This window comes from Rutidosis leptorrhynchoides, chromosome 1 (assembly GCF_046630445.1).
Source record: "Rutidosis leptorrhynchoides isolate AG116_Rl617_1_P2 chromosome 1, CSIRO_AGI_Rlap_v1, whole genome shotgun sequence".
Lineage (NCBI taxonomy): Eukaryota > Viridiplantae > Streptophyta > Magnoliopsida > Asterales > Asteraceae > Rutidosis > Rutidosis leptorrhynchoides.
In genome coordinates this window covers 298,224,599-298,247,134 of record NC_092333.1, presented here as the reverse complement: position 1 = coordinate 298,247,134, position 22,536 = coordinate 298,224,599, and positions in this window count along the sequence as shown.

Sequence of the window (22,536 nt, the reverse complement as noted above, 5' to 3'; positions counted from 1 at the left end):
AAAAGTTCTTGTAATTGGCTTTGCAGTTCTTTCATCTCGCTGGGTGCGAGTCTGTAAGGAGCACGAGCTATTGGTGCAGCTCCTGGTACAAGATCTATTTGAAATTCAACGGATCGATGTGGGGGTAATCCCGGTAATTCTTTCGGAAATACATCGGGAAATTCTTTTGCAATGGGAACATCATTGATGCTCTTTTCTTCAGTTTGTACTTTCTCGACGTGTGCTAGAACAGCATAGCAACCTTTTCTTATTAGTTTTTGTGCCTTTAAATTACTAATAAGATGTAGCTTCGTGTTGCCCTTTTCTCCGTACACCATTAAGGGTTTTCCTTTTTCTCGTATAATGCGAATTGCATTTTTGTAACAAACGATCTCTGCTTTCACTTCTTTCAACCAGTCCATACCGATTATCACATCAAAACTCCCTAACTCTACTGGTATCAAGTCAATCTTAAATGTTTCGCTAACCAGTTTAATTTCTCGATTCCGACATATATTATCTGCTGAAATTAATTTACCATTTGCTAATTCGAGTAAAAATTTACTATCCAAAGTCGTCAATGGACAACTTAATTTAGCACAAAAATCTCTACTCATATAGCTTCTATCCGCACCCGAATCAAATAAAACGTAAGCAGATTTATTGTCAATAAGAAACGTACCCGTAACAAGCTCCGGGTCTTCCTGTGCCTCTGCCGCATTAATATTGAAAACTCTTCCGCGGCCTTGTCCATTCGTGTTCTCCTGGTTCGGGCAATTTCTAATAATGTGGCCCGGTTTTCCACATTTATAACAAACTACATTGGCATAACTTGCTCCGACACTACTTGCTCCGCCATTACTCGTTCCGACACCATTTGTTCCTTTCGTTCTATTAACCCCTGGTCCGTAGACCTCACACTTCGCCACGCTATGACCATTTCTTTTACACTTGTTGCAAAATTTAGTGCAGAACCCCGAGTGATACTTTTCACACCTTTGGCATAGCTGCTTCTGATTGTTGTTGTTGTTGCGGTTATTATTGTTGTTGGGATGATTGTTGTAGTAGTTGTTGTTGTTGTTGTTGTTGTTGTTGTTGTTGTTGTTGTTGTTGTTGTTGTTGTTGTTGTTGTTGTTGTTGTTGTTGTTGTTGTTGTTGTTGTTGTTGTTGTTGTTGTTATTGTTGGGCCGTTTGTTGTAGTTGCGATTGATGTTGCGATTGTTGGGATAATTGTTGCGATTATTGTTGTAATTGCTGTTGTTGTTGTATTGGTGATTCTTATCACCGTTTTCCTCCCACTTTTTTTTTGACTTGTTTCACATTCGCCTCTTCAGCAGTCTGTTCTTTAATTCTTTCTTCAATCTGGTTCACTAGTTTGTGAGCCATTCTACATGCCTGTTGTATGGAGGCGGGCTCGTGTGAACTTATATCTTCTTGGATTCTTTCCGGTAATCCTTTCACAAATGCGTCGATCTTCTCTTCCTCATCTTCGAATGCTCCCGGACACAATAGGCATAATTCTGTGAATCGTCTTTCGTACGTGGTAATATCAAATCCTTGGGTTCGTAACCCTCTAAGTTCTATCTTGAGCTTATTGACCTCGGTTCTGGGACGGTACTTCTCGTTCATCAAGTGATTGAATGCTGACCACGGTAGTGCGTACGCATCGTCTTGTCCCACTTGCTCTAGATAGGTATTCCACCATGTTAACGCAGAACCTGTGAAGGTATGCATAGCGTACTTTACTTTGTCCTCTTCAGTACACTTACTTATGGCAAACACCGATTCGACCTTCTCGGTCCACCGTTTCAATCCGATCGGTCCTTCGGTTCCATCAAATTCCAAAGGTTTGCAGGCAGTGAATTCTTTGTAGGTGCATCCTACACGATTTCCTGTACTGCTAGATCCAAGGTTATTGTTGGTATGTAGCGCAGCCTGTACTGCGGCTATGTTTGAAGCTAGAAAAGTACGGAATTCCTCTTCATTCATATTCACGGTGTGTCGAGTAGTCGGTGCCATTTCCTTCAAAATAGTCAAATGGAACAAGTTAATCATACAGAATATTAAGAGTAGTTAATAGTATTTCGTAGCATAATATGAACTCATTTATAAAAGCTTTTTCTTCATATTAGCGTTTTATAAGTTTAAATTCGGGTAGTACCTACCCGTTAAGTTCATACTTAGTAGCTAATATACAATTCAACTACTACAATTCTATATGAAAAACTGATTATAATAATATTTCGCGTTCAAACTTTTATACAATATTTTACAAACTTACAATACCGCTTATTTTACATATAGCATGAAATATAGCACACAATAACTTTGATACAAGATAGTCGTGAAGATAATTCTAGCTAGTACACAAGTCGTTCAGCAAAGGCAATAAAGACACGTAATTCATACGTCCAGAAACAAGTCATGCATTCTGGTTTTACTAGGACTACTTCCCATCCTTGGTCTTGTGGAACATAACCGTTATGGCCGTTGATAAGACAGCGTGTTGTAACGTCGTCAAAGGGACGAGGGTTACGTAATGTCCAACAGTCCCGTAACAATCTAAAAACCTCATTTCTTACCCCAATTGCCGACTCCGTCACTTGTGGGAACGTTTTGTTTAATAGTTGTAGGCCGATGTTCTTTTTCTCACTTTGGTGACAAGCGAACATTACTAATCCGTAAGCATAACATGCTTCTTTATGTTGCATGTTAGCCGCTTTTTCTAAATCACGAAGTCCAATATTCGGATATATTGAGTCAAAATAATTTCTTAACCCATTGCGTAAAATAGCATTTGGGTTCCCCGCAATATATGCGTCAAAGTAAACACATCGTAACTTATGGATTTCCCAATGTGATATCCCCCATCTTTCGAACGAAAGCCTTTTATAAACCAAGGAATTCTTGGAACGTTCTTCGAATGTCTTACAAACTGATCTCGCCTTAAATAGTTGTGCCGAAGAATTCTGACCTACTCTAGACAAGATTTCATCAATCATGTCTCCGGGTAGGTCTCTTAAAATATTGGGTTGTCTATCCATTTTGTGTTTTTATACTGTAAAATAGACAAGAGTTAGATTCATAAAAAAAAATACTTATTAATACAAGCAATTTTTACATATATCATAAAGCATAAGCACACTATATTACATATATTACACCACACGAATACAAGTATCTTATTCCGACTCGCTTGTTTCTTCTTCTTCGGTTTTGGTTCGTTTTGCCAAGTTTCTAGGGATATATGATGTTCCCCTAATACAAGCCATCGTTTTCCACATTGGTTTAGAAAAACCTGGTGGTTTAGAGGTTCCCGGGTCATTGTTACAACTTAAGGACTTCGGGGGTTGACGATACATATAAAGTTCATCGGGGTTGGAATTAGATTTCTCTATTTTTATGCCCTTTCCCTTATTATTTTCTTTTGCCTTTTTAAATTCAGTTGGGGTAATTTCTATAACATCATCGGAATTCTCGTCAGAATCCGATTCATCGAAAAATTGGTAATCCTCCCAATATTTTGCTTCCTTAGCGGAAACACCATTGACCATAATTAACCTTGGTCGGTTGGTTGAGGATTTTCTTTTACTTAACCATTTTATTATTTCCCCCACCGGTTCTATTTCTTCATCCGGTTTCGATTCTTCTTCCGGTTCCGATTCTTCTTCTGGTTCCTCTTCGGGAACTTGTGAATCAGTCCACGAATCATTCCAATTTACATTTGACTCTTCATTATGATTAGGTGAGTCAATGGGACTTGTTCTAGAGGTAGACATCTATCACATAATATCAAACGCGTTAAGAGATTAATATATCACATAATATTCACATGTTAAAAATATATAGTTTCCAACAAAATTTGTTAAGCAATCATTTTTCAAGTAAACACGGTCGAAGTCCAGACTCACTAATGCATCCTAACAAACTCGATAAGACACACTAATGCAAAATTCTGGTTCTCTAAGACCAACGCTCTGATACCTACTGAAATGTCCCGTTCTTATTGATTAAAAACGTTCCATATTAATTGATTTCGTTGCGAGGTTTTGACCTCTATATGAGACATTTTTTTCAAAGACTGCATTCATTTTAAAACAAACCATAACCTTTATTTCATCAATAAAGGTTTAAAAAACTTTACGTAGATTATCAAATAATGATAATCTAAAATATCCTGTTTACACACGACCATTACATAATGGTTTACAATACAAATATGTTACATCAAAATAAGTTTCTTGAATGCTGTTTTTACACAATATCATACAAGCATGGACTCCAAATCTCATCCTTATTTAAGTATGCGACAGCGGAAGCTCTTAATAATCACCTGAGAATAAACATGCTTAAAACGTCAACAAAAATGTTGGTGAGTTATAGGTTTAACCTATATATATCAAATCATAATAATAGACCACAAGATTTCATATTTCAATACACATCCCATACATAGAGATAAAAATCATTCATATGGTGAACACCTGATAACCGACATTAACAAGATGCATATATAATAATATCCCCATCATTCCGGGACACCCTTCGGATATGATATAAATTTCGAAGTACTAAAGCATCCGGTACTTTGGATGGGGTTTGTTAGGCCCAATAGATCTATCTTTAGGATTCGCGTCAATTAGGGTGTCTGTTCCTTAATTCTTAGATTACCAGACTTAATAAAAAGGGGCATATTCGATTTCGATAATTCAACCATAGAATGTAGTTTCACGTACTTGTGTCTATTTTGTAAATCATTTATAAAACCTGCATGTATTCTCATCCCAAAAATATTAGATTTTAAAAGTGGGACTATAACTAACTTTCACAGATGTTTACTTCATCGGGATGTAAGACTTGGCCACTGGTTGATTCACGAACCTATAACAATATATACATATATATCAAAGTATGTTCAAAATATATTTACAACACTTTTAATATATTTTGATGTTTTAAGTTTATTAAGTCAGCTGTCCTCGTTAGTAACCTACAACTAGTTGTCCACAGTTAGATGTACAGAAATAAATCGATAAATATTATCTTGAATCAATCCACGACCCAGTGTATACGTATCTCAGTATTGATCACAACTCAAACTATATATATTTTGGAATCAACCTCAACCCTGTATAGCTAACTCCAACATTCACATATAGAGTGTCTATGGTTGTTCCGAAATATATATAGATGTGTCGACATGAAAGGTCGAAACATTGTATACGTGTCTATGGTATCTCAAGATTACATAATATACAATACAAGTTGATTAAGTTATGGTTGGAATAGATTTGTTACCAATTTTCACGTAGCTAAAATGAGAAAAATTATCCAATCTTGTTTTACCCATAACTTCTTCATTTTAAATCCGTTTTGAGTGAATCAAATTGCTATGGTTTCATATTGAACTCTATTTTATGAATCTAAACAGAAAAAGTATAGGTTTATAGTTGGAAAAATAAGTTACAAGTCGTTTTTGTAAAGGTAGTCATTTCAGTCGAAAGAACGACGTCTAGATGACCATTTTAGAAAACATACTTCCACTTTGAGTTTAACCATAATTTTTGGATATAGTTTCATGTTCATAATAAAAATCATTTTCTCAGAATAACAACTTTTAAATCAAAGTTTATCATAGTTTTTAATTAACTAACCCAAAACAGCCCGCGGTGTTACTACGACGGCGTAAATCCGGTTTTACGGTGTTTTTCGTGTTTCCAGGTTTTAAATCATTAAGTTAGCATATCATATAGATATAGAACATGTGTTTAGTTGATTTTAAAAGTCAAGTTAGAAGGATTAACTTTTGTTTGCGAACAAGTTTAGAATTAACTAAACTATGTTCTAGTGATTACAAGTTTAAACCTTCGAATAAGATAGCTTTATATGTATGAATCGAATGATGTTATGAACATCATCACTACCTCAAGTTTAGTAGGTAAACCTACTAGAAGTGACAAGAAATGATCTAGCTTCAAAGGATCTTGAATGGCTTGAAAGTTCTTGAAGTAGGATCATGACACAAAAACAAGTTCAAGTAAGATTTTTACTCGAATTAAGATAGTTTATAGTTATAGAAATTGAATCAAAGTTTGAATATGAATATTACCTTGAATAAGAAAGATAACCTACTGTATATAACAAAGGTTTCTTGATCTTAGATGATTACTTGGAATGGATTAGAAAGCTTGGAAGTAAATTAGTAAACTTGAAGGGATTTTTGAAGTGTTCTTGAAGTGTTCTTCCTATGATGATTATAGCTTGATTCTTGAAGTGATTTTTGATGAAGATGATGATTAAATACTGGAAAATACATTCATAATAGTGTGTGTGTGTGTTGAGAGAGAATTAGAAAGAGAATTGGAAGTGAAATGGAGTGAATGATGAGTGGTAATTGGTGAGTGGTGAGTGGGGTTAAAAGGAGTTCTAGTTAGTTGACTAGCTCATGGTAGAAGTTAAAATTGATTAGTCATACATGACATAATCAAGAGTGGAATCCCATGCTAGTTCCTATTGGTATATACCCATAGTAAGTACATTTTGAAGCTGTGTATAATACGGGTAAGAATACGACTAGAATTCTTGATGAAAGAAAAGAATGGGAAAGTAACTGTAACCATTTTCGTTAAGTATGAGTGTTTTGATATATGTCTTGAAGTCTTCCAAAAGTATTTTAATACATCTAAATACACTACATGTATATACATTTTAACTGAGTCGTTAAGTCATCGTTAGTCGTTACATGTAAGTGTTGTTTTGAAAACTTTAAGTTAACGATCTCAATTAATGTTGTTAACCCATTGTTTATTATATCTAATGAGTTGTTAAATTATTATATTATCATGATATTATGATATATTAATATATCTTAATATGATATATATACATTTAAATGTCGTTACAACGATAATCGTTACATATATGTCTCGTTTCGAAATCCTTAAGTTAGTAGTCTTGTTTATATGTATATAACTCATTGTTAATATACTTATGGAGATACTTACTTATCATAATCTCATGTTAACCATATGTATATCCATATATATATCGTCATGTCATTTTTACAAGTTTTAACGTTTGTGAATCGCCGGTCAACTTGGGTGGTCAATTGTCTATATGAAACATATTTCAATTAATCAAGTCTTAACAAGTTTGATTGCTTAACATGTTGGAAACATTTAATCATTTAAATATCAATCTCAATTAATATATATAAACATGGAAAAGTTCGGGTCACTACATTTCACAACTTGATCCTAATTGGGATTTAACTTTAATTGGTTAAAGATTAACAAGTTACAAAATGGTTATTTACATGCTTCCGCTTTAATATGATTCTTAAAATGTTTTAAGTATTATGAAACTTGTTAAATCCCAACAAATATACATAATGACATGTTTACTTATCATTTATCATGATTAAACATAGTGTAACAATATCTTAATATGATTCATATGTAATTAGTAAGACGTTGTTATAACGATAATCGTCATATATATCGTTTCGAGTTTCTTAATTCAATAAACACAATTTTATGTATATAACTCATTGTTAAAATACCTAATGAGATACTTACTTATCATAATATCATATTAATTATATATATAATCATATATATGTCATCATATAGTTTTTACAAGTTTTAACGTTCGTGAATCACCGGTCAACTTGGGTGGTCAATTGTCTATATGAAACCTATTTCAATTAATCAAGTCTTAACAAGTTTGATTACTTAACATATTGGAAACACTTAATCATGTAAACATCAATTTCATTTAATATATATAAACATGGAAAAGTTCGGGTCACTACAGTACCTACCCGTTAAATAAATTTCGTCCCGAAATTTTAAGCAGTTGGAGGTGTTGACGTATCTTCTGGAAATAAGTGCGGGTATTTCTTCTTCATCTGATATTCTCATTCCCAGGTGAACTCGGGTCCTCTACGAGCATTCCATCGAACCTTAACAATTGGTATTTTGTTTTGTTTAAGTCTTTTAACCTCACGATCCATTATTTCGACGGGTTCTTTGATGAATTGAAGTTTTTCGTTGATTTGGATTTCGTCTAACGGAATAGTGAGATCTTCTTTAGCAAAACATTTCTTCAAATTCGAGACGTGGAAAGTGTTATGTACAACCGCAAGTTGTTGAGGTAACTCAAGTCGGTAAGCTACTGGTCCGACACGATCAATAATCTTGAATGGTCGAATATACCTTGGATTTAATTTCCCTCGTTTACCAAATCGAACAACGCCTTTCCAAGGTGCAACCTTAAGCATGAACATCTCTCCAATTTCAAATTCTATATCTTTTCTTTTAATGTCGGCGTAGCTCTTTTGTTGACTTTGGGCGGTTTTCAACCGTTGTTGAATTTGGATGATCTTCTCGGTAGTTTCTTGTATTATCTCCGGACCCGTAATCTGTCTATCCCCCACTTCACTCCAAAAAATTGGAGACCTGCACTTTCTACCATAAAGTGCTTCAAACGGTGCCATCTCAATGCTTGAATGGTAGCTGTTGTTGTAGGAAAATTCTGCTAACGGTAGATGTCGATCCCAACTATTTCCGAAATCAATAACACATGCTCGTAGCATGTCTTCAAGCGTTTGTATCATCCTTTTGCTCTGCCCATCAGTTTGTGGATGATAGGCAGTACTCATGTCTAGACTAGTTCCTAATGCTTGCTGTAATGTCTGCCAAAATCTTGATATAAATCTGCCATCCCTATCAGAGATAATAGAGATTGGTGTTCCATGTCTGGAGGCGACTTCCTTCAAATACAGTCGTGCTAACTTCTCCATCTTGTCATCTTCTCTTATTGGCAGGAAGTGTGCTGATTTGGTGAGACGATCAACTATTACCCAAATTGTGACGACCCGGAAATTTTTGACCAAATTTAAACTTGATCTTAATATGAACTCGAGATGATAAGCAAAGTCCGTAATATTGTGTCTTAAAAATTTTGGAACTGTTTACGTTGATGCATTTGACCTTTGACCATTTCCGACGATTCATGAACCATTTTTTTGTAAATAGATATATATATATATATAAGTAAATAAAAATAATTATGCATAAAAATATTAATTAACTATTATATACAATATACAAATTGTTATAAATAAATATGTAAATTAATATAAGATATATTAAAATTTATTATAAAAATGAATATATAAAGTATGTTATGTATATATAAGAAAATTCGAAGTTATTTAGTAAACAACGAAAACGCTCATTTGTCATTCAATTGATAGTAAACGAATTAAAAAACTTATATTATTTTAAAATTAACGGTGATCCGAAAATGTGTTCTATAAATTTTAGGCTTATTAAAAATGTATTTAGGAACTATTTGTTAAGTTTTAACACTTTTTATATTTTACCCATAAATGAGAGGGACAGTTGATGTAATTTTTATTTATTTAATTAATGACTGAATTTTATACCTTAATGACCAAAATAAATAAATTTAGTTAATTTAAAAATATGGGATTTTTCTAAGGACTTTTATTCGCCACTGATTTATCAACGGAGTACGATTTAGCAATCAGGGAAAAAGCGTCGGTAGAGTATTCCAAAATCCCTGGCTGCTATCCTATTTGGTACTATGCGTTACTATTTTCTTTTGTTAAACTGTCCACCATATATCTATTTTCTTTATGTATATATGCATATGCACAAAAACATATAGATATATACTTGGTACATGAAATATCACTAACCATCACCACCCCGAAGACACCTCCACCGTCTACAACTTTCACCATCCTCCACCATTACCATCGAGCCACCTTCATCAAACCTCATACCCGACACCATCTTAAATCATCATCATCTCACTTGAATGTGTTGTTACTCCATCTCTCTCTCATCATCTCTCTATATTTTCTTATTTGTAAACCTCCATGAACACCAAACTACAATCCCATCTCCTGTTTCTGTTTAGAATTAGCAACCAACACCACCACTTTCGACAGTTGAAGACAACTGGGAAACCACCACATCATTCGGGAACCACCATGAACAACCCACCATCACCACCGTCACCACTTTGAATCACACTTCATCACCACCACTTCACGATACTACAACCACCAATCAATAACATATGAACTGTTTTTCTGTTTCTCTCATGTTCATCGAGCACCACCATAACAATCATCACCATCACTGACCACCATAACCCATCGATTATATTTTTGTTGTTTTATCTTTTCTCGCTGATGGAATAGCTGAAAGAAACCCACAACTCATCACCTATAATTTTTTTTTTCGTTATCCATTTCTGTTTCAACAGCCACCAGTTACCACCCTTTTCAAACCCGCAACCACCATTTTCGTATTTGTTGCTGTTATAATCGAGCAATATCATAAACCTGCAACTAGTATACTTGTTCCTGTCTTCTGTTCGAGTAAACCAAACCAAACATCTGTTGCTTCTATTTTTTTAAACGATAAGGATAATCGATTGCTGCTACAAAACTTTTCAGTTTCTGATAAAGAACGAATCAAAAAGTTTAACTTTCTAGCTGTAAAATGGACGATACATAAATGGACTTGGTAGTTTGGTTGTTGGGCTTTTAATTGCAGCATGGGCCATGATTTTTTTTTTTTTACTATTGGGCCATAAGCTTTTGTTGGACTAAGAAGGTTATTGATATAATACGTTACAATGAATGATGATGATAACGAATTCGATAATATATTATGATGGTGATAATTAGATGATTACAAAATTATAATCGAATGATCAGTAATACATGATGATGAAGGTGTACGAAAAAGAAATAGGGAAAACAGAAGTATACGGTTTATCAATAATTAACATCTGTTTATAAACAAGAAAGCAAAGCCAGAGTAATGGTTTAGAGGTGTGGGTTTTAAGTGAGAGGTCGCGGGTTCGATCCCCGACAGTGGCATTTTTTATATTTTTGAAGCCTGTCCCCTTTTAAAGGTAGTATTATTATTTTTATTATTAGTATTATCATTATTATTATCCTTATTATTATACTTTTTATTATTATTATTATTATGATTATTATTATTATTATTATTATTATTATTATTATTATTATTATTATTATTGTTGTTGTTGTTGTTGTTGTTGTTGTTGTTGTAAGAATTACTAACATTTTTGTTTTTGTAGTATTATAAATATTATTTTAACAAAAGATAGTTATAGAAAAATATAATTTTTACTATATCATAAGTACATCTAAATTGCTATTTTCATGTATCATATCAAAATAATATATATATATATATATATACATAACATGGGAAATAATAAATACATTTCTACTTTAATAAGTAACATATTATATAATTAATAAACTGGTTTGATTACTATTACATGTTGAATATATGTGTTAATATATACATAAATGAAATAGGTTCGTGAATCCGAGGTCAACCCTACACTTGTTAAATGACGTCATATGTATTTTTACTACAAAATATAGTATGGTGAGTTCATTTGATTCCCTTTTACTCTTTACATTTTTGGGACTGAGAATACATGCGTTACTCTTACAACTGCTTTATTAAATGTTTTTGAAATATATTTTGAACTGCGAATACATGAAATGCTTCTATAAATGTTTGACGACATAGACACAAGCAAAACATTCCTCGAATGAATTATGTGGACGTGATAATTGCCACAATTGATATGAATATTTTTCCCCTGATTATTATTGCTTGGTAACCTAAGAATTAGGGAACATCACTAATTTTGAGAATTAGTGCTCGCCTAATTGACGTGAATCCTAAAGGTAGCTACCGGGTTTAACACCCCCACCCAGAATGTTCATTAGACGGAAGAGCTAGTGGGCGTGGTGTTTAGTACTTCGAGGATTATATATTATACAGATGAGATGTTCTGTTTTGGGGATATTATTTATGCGCATTATATGTTAAGGTCGGTTACCAAGCCAAGCTATGAAAGAAATGAAAAGTGAATGTTATGTATCGAGAGAATGATTTTTATACATAGGTTATGTGTATGATATTTTGTGCACGAGATATGTGTACGATTACTAAGATTTATGAAAAATGGTTTCATACACGAGAAAGGTGTGCTGTATTTAAAAGATATCGCATGTACATTACAGGTGGGTATAGGATTCGGGCCCATTTGTACCATGCAGCATTTAAATCTTGTGGTCTATCAAAATGTTGAATTTTATTGTTTTAAGATAAACCTATGAACTCACCAACTTTTTGGTTGACACTTTAAAGCATGTTTATTCTCAGGTATGAAAGAAATCTTCCGCTGTACATTTGCTCATTTTAGAGATATTACTTGGAGTCATTCATGACATATTTCAAAAGGCGTTGCATTCGAGTCGTTGAGTTCATCAAGATTATTATTAAGTCAATTATAGTTGGATACATTATGAAATGGTATGCATGCTGTCAACTTTCGATGTAATGAAAGTTTGTCTTTTCAAAAATGAATGCAATGTTTGTTAAATGTATCATATAGAGGTCAAGTACCTCGCGATGTAACCAACTGTAATGTATTCGTCCAGATGGATTAGGACTGGTCATGAAAGTTGGTATCAGAGCGGTGGTCTTAATGAACCAGGTCTTGCATTAGTGTGTCTAACTGATAGTTGCTTAGATGCATTAATGAGTCTGGACTTCGACTGTGTCTGCATGTCAAAAGTTTTGCTTATCATTTCGTGTCGAAAATTACCTAATTATCATCCTTAGAAAATTACCTGCTTATCATTCCTAGTCTAGACACATCTTACTGCATTGATTGCATGAATAGTGTATAGACAAATCCATATCTTAGGGTATCTGTTACTGTTGACTTTATCTGACACGTTTCCTTAATTTCCTCCATAATCTACGGGATCTTCTATACTATATTAGATATTCTATATAATTAGAATATTATTCGATAACCGAAAATCATTTCATATCGAAAATCCTCTAACTTATCATAAGAGATGAATCCTACACCTAGCTTGGATTCCATTAGTTCCGAAAGCAATTTCGAGAGGCGTATTGAAGTAGACTCCGAAGTCAATGAACTCGAAGTGTCTCCACCATTTAGCTATTTTTCTTTCTGGAGGAGATGGGGGTGGGTCCGAGACTTACTCACTCGATGGAGAAATGAAGAAGGCGAGCCCTACCGCGAACCAAACTTACCTCCTAACATCGGAGAAAATGATGTACTCACTGGTGAACCTATGTGCAACACTGTATTCACCCTTCTTGCTAAAGTTTTCCACCTCGAAGGTCGCATTACTGCAATCTCAGAAAATATTCAACCTCTACTTCCGAATACCAATCGAAGGGGAATATTAGAAGAAGTTAGGGAACTTCGAATTGATAATCAAGATCTATCGAATCAGATGAGTGGATGGATAGAAATGATAGAGGGTAGGATAGAAACCCTGACAAGAATGGTGCGTGATCTACAAGCTATACTTACTACACCAACATCATCACCAACCTCAGCACCAACAACACTTGTAGCACCGACAGCAACAGTACCACCATCAGCAGCACTAGTAGCATAACTAGTACCAACAAAAACAACATCATCACACGTCTCAACCTCGCAATCTATACCTCAAGCATAATCATTGTTCTACGAATCGTTCTACATAAACTATCTTCGTCCTTCATGGCGATTATGTAATCTCTAATGTTTTAGAGATTATGTACTCTAGTTATAGCCGTAAATCTGATGAGTTTAATTTCACATTGACTCATTAAATCCATGATTACGTCTGAAGAAAATATATATGTATATATGTTTTCATAAAGATTGTAATTAAAAGTTTTATTGTACAAAATGTTAATGGTGAAAATATTTTAACGGGTAGGTAATACTCGAGGAATATTTAGATTCCACATTAATAAGTCACGCTGTATATTCTTCGAATCTGATTCAACGATCATTTACTATCCTACTTACATCCACAAACATACGTATTCATTCACCACAGAATAACCATTTTCATTCAAATTTCATATTTAGATTTTGACCTATCAGAATCCAACAAGTGGCATAATGAAGAAAACGTTGGACAAAATAAAATTTGTTAGAAACAAACAAATTGACTATGAGAAAATTGGTTAAGAATCCACGCTAACTGTTCCTAGCTAACTGATTACATTTTATTTATCGCAATTTAATTATCGCAATTTATATTCTCGCAATTTTATTTATCGTCATTTAATTTCTGTTATTTATTTTACGCACTTTAAATATCGGGACACGTATACAAGGTTTTGACATATCATATCGACACATCTATATATATTATTTGGAATAACCATAGACACTCTATATGCAGTAATGATCGAGTTAGCTATACAGGGTTGAGGTTGATTCTCAAATAATATATATACTTTGAGTTATGATCGAGTCTGAGACATGTACACGGGTCACGATACGTATTAATTAATTCGAATATTATATATTAAACTATATATGAATTATTGGACTGTTAACTGTGAACTATCGACTGTGGACTAATAACATTGGACAATTAAAATGAATTAAAATATTGATTATAACATATGAAACTAAATATTTCTTCAAGTTTGCCACTTGATCTCATCTTAAAACCTCATTTGTATGTTGACGATTACAATCTACGTTCAAACCTTTCATGATTCTTGAAAACACCTCAATCGAGAGGATGAACCAAATGCACTTCATCTACGAAAGAAAAGATTTATGCATATAGTTATGCACCTGAAAAACACTCAGAACCTGAGTAAATGTTTAAAACATATATGTGCTAGTTCTTTTGACATTGTTATTATCGAAAATCACTTTGCAATTCCTTTCCAAAGTAGCCGGTTTTGTCACAGCTCCAGCAAATCAACTTCGACTTTCAACCGAATAAGCCTTGTTATAACCTTTATATATAAGTTTACCTTTCATCATCGTTACCGAAGAACCGTTTATATTCCACCACATTAGCAGTAAACTTACCAGCAACTTCATTACTCACTGGCTAAAGTTCTCCGAAAGACCATTATAGTTATTCATTAAAACCCTATCGTATACTCATTCACATCTTGTAATAAGAACTGTTATACCAATTGCGGGAATCAGCAATCAGTATTTTGAAATCTCGCAACGTTTCTATATCAACAGTTATATGTTTACATACAACATTTATCTCTTAGAATCATGATTTTTCCATTCTGAATACTGAAAAGCACTCAGTCTATGAATCAATACTCCCAAGTTTGAAATAGCAGAATGAAGCAGCAGAAACGGTAGACAACCATAAACGAAATTAACCGTCGAAAATAGGATAATAAAGAATAGTATGATGGCAAAGCTCAAAAAAGTCGGAACTGGAAAATGGATTGAGCAAACCATGAAGGAGACCGAGGACAAATTACAAAGAATAAACCTGCCTTCAAAGAATCCAAATGATTCAGTATCTGCTGAAGTCATTAACAAATACCTTGCTCCTAACTCTAAACCTTTACGGACAAATCTTCATCATTATCCATCGATACTAGAAATTCTAAGATATTATCATATCTTTCATTATAAATATCCTCAACATTTTTAAAGATATTTTCATAACTAAACTTATCTGAAATCATTTATCTCTTCGGACTATCAGTGTTACATCATATAAGAAACTGTTAGTTTATATATTCTGTAAGCTTTCGAGTTTAAACTATGAATGTTTTTTGAGGTAGTGTTGGGAACTGAAGCATGGGTTAGTATAATATAATGACACTTGATCAACGTGATTATATTACAGTATGTCATGCTGAGTTTCTAATGGAACGTGATGATTCACAGATCATAACGTCATCATGTACCATGTTACACGACTCTTACATTCTATCTAATTTATAACCATATTAATAACATATTTTCTTGATAGTTCTATCTTTTTCGTGATGTCTGGTAATTTAACAAATCAGATCATGCTAATACAATTTCTTTCTTAGAACGTTAGTCATGTTCCTTCGAAACTTCATACCTACGAATTCTGGACCATTATTCGCTTGACTTAAAGTCGGGAAGAGAAAACAAAAGGATGGAACTCCATAATATAAAGGAAATGAAGAGGATGGATTTATAGTGAAATACCCGACAGAACAATCAAAACAGATTATCGCATTTAACCAAAGATGATCCTAATTTCCTTAACTATCGAAGAACCAAATCTTATTACGAAGATTTCCTCTAAATTCCTTAATTTCCGAAAATCAACCAAGACAACGTCAAAAGTTAAGACACACCTTATTTTCTAAATTCAACCGTGACTACATCAAAGGTTAAGACGAAACTTTATTTCTTCAATTCACTATTTTGTGATAACTTCACTCATACGCATCGAATAATCGAATTGTTTTATCTATATTACCCACTGATGATAAAACTCTAAGTTCTAGCTCATATTCATCATGAAAACATTTTTATTGTTAGCCATGACCACCTCGCTCAAATTTCGGGACGAAATTTCTTTAACGGGTAGGTACTGTGACGACCCGGAAATTTTCGACCAAATTTAAAATTGATCTTAATATGAACTCGAGATGATAAGCAAAGTCCGTAATATTGTGTCTTAAAAATTTTGGAACTGTTTACGTTGATGCATTTGACCTTTGACCATTTCCGACGATTCACGAACTATTTTTTTTGTAAATAGATAAATATATATATATATATATATATATATATATATATATATATATATATATATATATATATATAAGTAAATAAAAATAATTATGCATAAAAATATTAATTATTAATAAACTATTATATACAATATAAAAATTGTTATAAATAAATATGTAAATTAATATAAAATATATTAAAATTTATTATAAAAATGAATATATAAAGTATGTTATGTATATATAAGAAAATTCAAAGTTATTTAGTAAACAACGAAACGCTCATTTGTCATTCAATTGATAGTAAACGAATTAAAAAGGGAACTTATATTATTTTAAAATTAACGGTGATCCGAAAATGTGTTCTATAAATTTTAGGCTTATTAAAAATGTATTTAGGAACTATTTGTTCAGTTTTAACACTTTTTATATTTTACCCATAAATGAGAGGGACAGTTGATGTAATTTTTATTTATTTAATTAATGACTAAATTTTATACCTTAATGACCAAAATAAATAAATTTAGTTAATTTAAAAATATGGAATTTTTCCAAGGACTTTTATTCACCACTGATTTATCAACGGAGTACGATTTAGCAATCAGGGAAAAAGCGTCGGTAGAGTATTCCAAAATCCCTGGCTGCTATCCTATTTGGTACTATGCGTTACTATTTTCTTTTGTTAAACTGTCCACCATATATCTATTTTCTTTATGTATATATGCATATGCACAAAAACATATAGATATATACTTGGTACATGAAATATCACCAACCATCACCACCCCGAAGACACCTCCACCGTCTACAACTTTCACCATCCTCCACCATTACCATCGAGCCACCTTCATCAAACCTCATACCCGACACCATCTTAAATCATCATCATCTCACTTGAATGTGTTGTTACTCCATCTCTCTCTCATCATCTCTCTATATTTTCTTATTTGTAAACCTCCATGAACACCAAACTACAATCCCATCTCCTGTTTCTGTTTAGAATTAACAACCAACACCACCACTTTCAACAGTTAAAGACAATCGGGAAACCACCACATCATTCGGGAACCACCATGAACAACCCAATATCACCACCGTCACCACTTTGAATCACACTTCATCACCACCACTTCACGATACTATAACCACCAATCAATAACATATGAACTGTTTTTCTGTTTCTCTCGTGTTCATCGAGCACCACCATAACAATCATCACCATCACTGACCACCATAACCCATCGATTATATTTTTGTTGTTTTATCTTTTCTCGCTGATGGAATAGCTGAAGGAAACCCACAACTCATCACCTATAAATTTTTTTTTTCATTACCCATTTCTGTTTCAACAGCCACCAGTTACCACCCTTTTCAAACCCGCAACCACCATTTTCGTATTTGTTGCTGTTATAATCGAGCAATATCATAAACCTGCAACTAGTATACTTGTTCCTGTCTTCTGTTCGAGTAAACCAAACCAAACACCTGTTGCTTCAATTTTTTTTAAATGATAAGGATAATCGATTGCTGCTACAAAACTTTTCAGTTTCTGATAAAGAACGAATCACAAAGTTTAACTTTCCAGCTGTAAAATGCATGATACATAAATGGACTTGGTAGTTTAGTTGTTGGGCTTTTAATTGCAGCATGGGCCATGATTTTTTTATTTATTTTACTATTGGGCAATAAGCTTTTGTTGGACTAAGAAGGTTTTTGATATAATACGTTACAATGAATGATGATGATAACGAATTCGATAATATATTAGATGGTGATAATTAGATGATTACAAAATTATAATCGAATGATCAGTAATACATGATGATGAAGGTGTACGAAAAAGAAATAGGGAAAACAGACGTATACGGTTTATCAATAATTAACATCTGTTTATAAACAAGAAAGCAAAGCCAGAGTAATGGTTTAGAGGTGTGGGTTTTAAGTGAGAGGTCGCGGGTTCGATCCCCGACAGTGGCAGTTTTTATATTTTTGAAGCCTGTCCCCTTTTAAAGGTAGTATTATTATTTTTATTATTAGTATTATCATTATTATTATCCTTATTATTATCGTTTTAATATTATTATTATTATTATTATTATTATTATTATTATTATTATTATTATTATTATTATTATTATTATTATTATTATTATTATTATTATTATTATTGTTGTTGTTGTTGTTGTTGTTGTTGTTGTTGTTGTTGTTGTTGTTGTTGTTGTTGTTGTTGTTGTTAGAATAACTAACATTTTTGTTTTTGTAGTATTATAAATATTATTTTAACAAAAGATAGTTATACAAAAATATAATTTTTACTATATCATAAGTACATCTAAATTGCTATTTTCATGTATCATATCAAAATAATATATATAGATATAGATATACATAACATGGGAAATAATAAATAAATTTCTACTTTAATAAGTAACATATTATATAATTAATAAACTGGTTTGATTACTATTACATTATATGTGTTAATATATACATAAATGATATAGGTTCATGAATTCGAGGTCAACCCTACACTTGTTAAATGACGTCATATGTATTTTTACTACAAAATACAGTATGGTGAGTTCATTTGATTCCCTTTTACTCTTTACATTTTTGGGACTGAGAATACATGCGTTACTCTTACAACTGCTTTATTAAATGTTTTTGAAATATATTTTGAACTGCGAATACATGAAATGCTTCTATAAATGTTTGACGACATAGACACAAGCAAAACATTCCTCGAATGAATTATGTGGACGTGATAATTTCCACCATTGAATTATGTAGACGTGATAATTGCCACAATTGATATGAATATTTTTCCCCTGATTATTATGGCTTGGTAACCTAAGAATTAGGGAACATCACTAATTTTGAGAATTAGTGCACGCCTAATTGACGCGAATCCTAAAGGTAGCTACCGGGTTTAACACCCCCACCCAGAATGTTCACTAGACGGAAGAGCTAGTGGGCGTGGTGTTTAGTTCTTCGAGGTTTATATATTATACAGATGAGATGTTCTGTTTTGGGGATATTATTTATGCGCATTATATGTTAAGGTCGGTTACCAAGCCAAGCTATGAAAGAAATGAAAAGTGAATGTTATGTATCGAGAGAATGATTTTTATACACAGGTTATGTGTATGATATTTTGTGCACGAGATATGTGTACGATTACTAAGATTTATGAAAAATGGTTTCGTACACGAGAAAGGTGTGCTGTATTTAAAAGATATCGCATGTACATTACAGGTGGGTATAGGATTCGGGCCCATTTGTACCATGCAGCATTTAAATCTTGTGGTCTATCAAAATGATGAATTTTATTGTTTTAAGATAAACCTATGAACTCACCAACTTTTTGGTTGACACTTTAAAGCATGTTTATTCTTATGTATGAAAGAAATCTTCCGCTGTGCATTTGCTCATTTTAGAGATATTACTTGGAGTCATTCATGACATATTTCAAAAGGCGTTGCATTCGAGTCGGTGAGTTCATCAAGATTATTATTAAGTCAATTATAGTTGGATACATTATGAAATGATATGCATGCTGTCAACTTTCGATGTAATGAAAGTTTGTCTTTTCAAAAATGAATGCAATGTTTGCAAAATGTATCATATAGAGGTCAAGTACCTCGCGATGTAACCAAATGTAATGTATTCGTCCAGATGGATTAGGATGGGTCATGAAACAAATAGTATCAAAACCACTTGCAGTCCTTGGCAATTTAGTGATGAAATCCATGGTAACGTTTTCCCATTTCCATTCTGGGATTTCGGGTTGTTGAAGTAGACATGATGGTTTCTGATGCTCCGCTTTGACCTTAGAACACGTCAAACATTCCCCTACATATTTAGCAACATCGGCTTTCATACCTGGCCACCAAAAATGTTTCTTGAGATCCTTGTACATCTTCTCCATTCCAGGATGTATTGAGTATCTGGTTTTATGAGCTTCTCTAAGTACCATTTCTCTCATATCTCTAAATTTTGGTACCCAAATTCTTTCAGTCCTATACCGGGTTCCGTCTTCCCGAATATTAAGATGCTTCTCTGATCCTTTGGGTATTTCATCCTTTAAATTTCCCTCTTTTAAAACTCCTTGTTGCGCCTCCTTTATTTGAGTATTAAGGTTACTATGAATCATTATATTCATAGCTTTTACTCGAATGGGTTCTCTGTCCTTTCTGCTCAAGGCGTCGGCTACCACATTTTCCTTCCCCGGGTGGTAACGAATCTCAAACTCGTAATCATTCAACAATTCAATCCACCTACGCTGCCTTATATTCAGTTGTTTCTGATTAAATATGTGTTGAAGACTTTTGTGGTCGGTATATATAATAATTTTGACCCCATATAAGTAGTGCCTCCAAGTCTTTAATGCAAAAACAACCGCGCCTAATTCCAAATCATGCGTTGTATAATTCTGTTCGTGAATCTTCAATTGTCTAGACGCATAAGCAATTACTTTCGTTCGTTGCATTAATACACAATCGAGACCTTGCTTTGAGGCGTCACAATATATCACAAAATCATCATTCCCTTCAGGTAATGACAATATAGGTACCGTAGTTAACTTTTTCTTTAACAATTGAAACGCTTTCTCTTGTTCATCTTTCCATTCAAATTTCTTCCCTTTATGCGTTAATGCAGTCAAGGGTTTTGCTATTCTGGAAAAGTCTTGGATGAACCTTCTGTAGTAACCAGCTAGTCCTAAAAACTGACGTATGTGTTTCGGAGTTTTTGGGGTTTCCCACTTTTCAACGGTTTCAATCTTTGCTGGATCTACCTGAATACCTTCTTTGTTCACTATGTGATTGAGGAATTGAACTTCTTCCAAACAAATTGCACACTTTGAAAACTTAGCGTACAGTTTTTCTTTTCTCAGCAACTCTAGCACTTTTCTCAAATGTTCTTCGTGCTCTTGATCATTCTTCTAGCAAATAAGTATGTCATCGATAAAAACAATGACAAACTTGTCAATATATGGTCCACACACTCGGTTAATGAGGTCCATGAACACAGCTGGTGCGTTAGTCAATCCAAACGGCATAACCATAAACTCGTAATGACCGTAACGCGTCCGAAAAGCAGTCTTTGGAATATCATCCTCCTTCACCTGCATTTGATGATATCCATAACGTAAATCGATCTTCGAATAAACAGACGAGCCTTGTAGTTGATCAAATAAGTCCTCGATTCTCGGTAGTGGGTATCGGTTCTTGATGGTAAGTTTGTTCAACTCTCGGTAGTCGATACACAACCTAAATGTACCATCTTTCTTCTTGACAAACAAAATAGGAGCTCCCCATGGTGATGTGCTTGGTCGAATGAAACGATGCTCTAAAAGTTCCTGTAACTGACTTTGTAATTCTTTCATTTCGCTGGGTGCGAGTCTGTATGGAGCACGAGCTGTTGGTGCAGCTCCTGGTACAAGGTCTATTTGAAATTCAACGGATCGATGTGGGGGTAATCCCGGTAATTCTTTCGGAAATACATCGGGAAATTCTTTTGTGATGGGAACATCACTGATGTTCTTTTCTTCAGGTTTAACTTCCTCGGTGTGTGCTAGAATGACGTAACAACCTTTTCTTATTAGTTTTTGTGCCTTCAAACTACTAATAAGATTTAATTTTGTGTTGTTCTTTTCTTCGTACACCATTAAAGGTTTTCCTTTTTCACGCATAATGCGAATTGCATTTTTGTAACAAACGACCTCTGCTCTCACCTTTTTCAACCAGTCCACGTAAATTATTACATCAAAACTTCCTAACTCAACTGGTATTAAATCAATTTTAAACGTTTCATCCCCCAGTTTAATTTCTCTCTCCCGACATATCTTATCTGCTGAAATTAATTTACCGTTTGCTAATTCGAGTAAAAATTTACTATCCAAAGGCGTCAATGGGCAACTTAATTT